The sequence below is a fragment of the Herpailurus yagouaroundi genome, unplaced genomic scaffold (assembly GCF_014898765.1).
Source record: "Herpailurus yagouaroundi ecotype Mexico unplaced genomic scaffold, PumYag 28, whole genome shotgun sequence".
Taxonomy (NCBI): Eukaryota; Metazoa; Chordata; class Mammalia; order Carnivora; family Felidae; genus Herpailurus; species Herpailurus yagouaroundi.
In genome coordinates, this window is record NW_024412376.1 from 70,236,043 (window position 1) to 70,239,259 (window position 3,217).

Consider the following 3,217-nt stretch of genomic DNA (forward strand, 5'->3'; position numbering starts at 1 on the left):
GACAACAGAATGAAATAAAAGGCATCCAAGTTGGCAAAGAAGAAGTCAAACTTTCACTTTTCGCAGATGACATGAGAGTCTACATGGAAACCCAAAAGATTCCACCAGAAAGCTGCTAGAAGTGATACATGAATTCAGCAAAGTTGCAGGATACGAAATCAATGTAGAGAAATTGTTTGCATTCCCATACACCAATAATGAAGCAACAGAAAGAGAAATCAAGAGATCGATCCCATTTACAATTGCACCAAGAACCATAAATACCTAGGAATAAACCTAACCAAAGATGTAGAAGATCTGATGCTGAAAACAATAGAAAACTTATGAAAGAAATTGAAAAAGACACAAAGAAATGGAAAAAACACTCCATGCTCGTGGATTGGAAGAACAAATATTATTAAAATGTCAATACTACCCAAGCAATATACACATTCAATGCAATCCCAATCAAAATTGCAACCACATTCTCCTCAAAGTTAGAACAAACAATCCTATAATTTGTATGGAACCACAATGACCCCCGTATAGCCAAAGTAATGTTGAAAAGAAGACCAAAGTGGGAGGCATCCCAATCCCGACTTTAGTCTTTACTACAAAGCTGTAATCATCAAGACAGTATGGTATTGGCACAAAAGCAGACACATAGACCAATGGTATAGAATAGAGAACCCAGAATCGGACCCACAAATGTATGGCCAACTAATCTTTGAAAAGCAGGAAAAAGTATCCAATGGAAAAAAGATAGTCTCTTTAGCAAATGGTGCTGGACAGCAACATGCAGAATGAAATTGAATCACTTTCTTATACCATACACAAAAAATAAACTCAAAATGGATGAAAGACCTAAATGTAGGACAGAAAGCCATCAAAACCTAGAGGAGAAAACAGGCAACAATTTCTTTGACCTCAGCCGCAGCAATTTCTTGCTCAACTAGTCTCCAAAGGCAAGGGAAATAAAAGCAAAAATGAACTATTGGGACCTCATCAAGATAAAAAGCTTCTGCACAATGAACGAAACAATCAACAAAACTAAAAGGCAACCAATGTAATGGGAGAAGATATTTGCAAATGACATATTTGATAGAGGGTTAGTATCCAAAATCTATAAAGAACTTACCAAACTCAATACCCAAAAAAACAAATAGTCCAGTGAAGAAATGGGCAGAAGACACGAATAGACAATTTTCCAAGGAAGACATCCAGATGGCCAACAGACACATGAAAAGATGCTCATCACCACTCATCATTAAGGAAATACAAATCAAAACCACATTGAGATACTACCCCACACTGGTCAGAGTGACTAAAATTAACAACTCAGGAAACAACAGATGTTGGCGAGGATGTGGAGAAACAGGAACCCTCTTGCACTGTTGGTGGGAATGCAAACTACGGCAGCCACTCTGGAAAATAGTGTGGAGGTTCTTCAAAAAATTAAAAATAAAACTACCCTATGACCCAGCAATAGCACTACAAAGAATTTATCCAAAGGATACAGGAATGCTGATCCATAGAGGCACTTGTATCCCAATGCTTATAGCAGTGCTTTCAACCATAGCCAAATGTCCGTCAGTTGACGAATGGATAGAGAAGATGTGGTTTATATATACAATGCAATACTACTTGGCAATGAAAAAGAATGAAATTCTGCCATTTGCAACAAAGTGGACGGAACTGGAGGGTATTACACTAAGTGAAATAAGTCAATCAGAGAAAGATATCATATGTTTTCACTCATATGTGGAATTTAAGAAACTTAACAGAAGACCATGGGGGAAGAGAAGGGGAAAAATAGTTTCAAACTGAGAGGGAAGCAAACCATAAGAGACTCTTAAATACAGAGAACAAACTGAGAGTTGATGAGGTGGGGGGGTGAAATGGGTGATGGGAATTGAGGAGGGCCCTTGTCAGGATGAGCACTGGGTGTTGTATGTAAGCGATGACCCACGGGAATCTACACTGAAACCAAGAGCACATTGTATACACTGCATGTCACCTATCTTGACAATAAATTATATTAAAAAATAACAGATAAAAGGGTAAATATAAAAGCTTAGGACAATATCTTATGAATAATCAAAGAATAGTTTTCTACATGAAACAGCAAGCAGCCACCTGAGGCAGCCACCTGAATCAAAGTACACATGGGCTTTAAGAAGAAAATTTACTACTCACTTCCAAAGAAATGCCTGTTGTTTTCCTTTGATTTTATGCACCAAATGTACAACCTGAGGTTTTTGAGTTTAAAACTACACACATATGCATGCAATCACACACAGCTATACAAATTGTTTTAGAAGGCCAAGATCATGCAAACTATTCTTTGAGTATTCATAGGTTGTTGTTCATAATTTTTTTTTAAAAAAGCACCTTTGGAAATTTTTCTATTCATAGTGACCCCACTAATACCGTTTTTTTTTTACCACTAATATTGGTTTTTCCTATAGTGGAAGAATGGCAAGTAACCAAACTCAGAAATGTTACGATGGGTGACTGTTGGTCTTAAGCATTAAATAGAACTTTGTTTAGTAAATAAACTGTCTCCAGGTGGAAAGATCCCATGCAGAACCCAGAGAACCTTTGTGCAAGAGAAACCGTCAAATAGCCTATCATGATCCATTCTTCCTTTGTCCTCATGCATGGTCTTCCAGCTTCACTCCATCTCCTGGCCTCCCTTGCATGTGGCCATGTGACTAAGTTTAGGTTAATGGGGTGTGAGTAGAAATGATGGGTGCAACTTGTCATCTCCTTCCAGATGCTTCACCTGGGTTTGAACACACTTTCTGCTGGCTGGCAATGGTGATGCCATGAGCAACTTTGGAAGCACCTGTTACAACCACATTTCCCAGGTGTGATAGAATGACTTTTGTGTCCCCCCCCCACCCCCAGCTTCTTATGTTGAAGCCCAATCCCCGATATAATAGTATTTGAAGGCAGAGATTTGGGGAGGCAAATAGGTCATGAAGGTGGAGCCCTCATGAATGGGATTAATGTCGTCATAAAAGAGACGCCAGAAAGCTCGTTCACCCCCTTCTGCCTTATGAGGACACGGGGAGAAGATAGCCAACTGTGAACTAGGAAGCCAGCCCTCACCAGACAGAAAATCTGTCAGTGCTCTGATCTTGGACTTCCCAGACTCCAGAACTGTGAGAAATAAATGTGTTTATAAGCAAAAAAAAAAAAAAAAAAAAAAAAAAAAAAAATTTTAAAAAAAAAA

General features: G+C 38.5%; 1 long non-coding RNA gene across 1 annotated transcript in view; it reads left to right on the forward strand.

Moving 5' to 3' along the window:
• The first annotated feature begins 2,850 nt into the window (after window positions 1-2,850).
• The window catches only part of LOC121028524 (uncharacterized), a 6,556-nt gene continuing 6,189 nt past the window's right edge, over window positions 2,851-3,217 (forward strand). The window contains exon 1 of the long non-coding RNA XR_005789296.1: window positions 2,851-3,146. This is a non-coding gene — a long non-coding RNA (uncharacterized LOC121028524). The remainder of the gene's footprint in view (window positions 3,147-3,217) is intronic.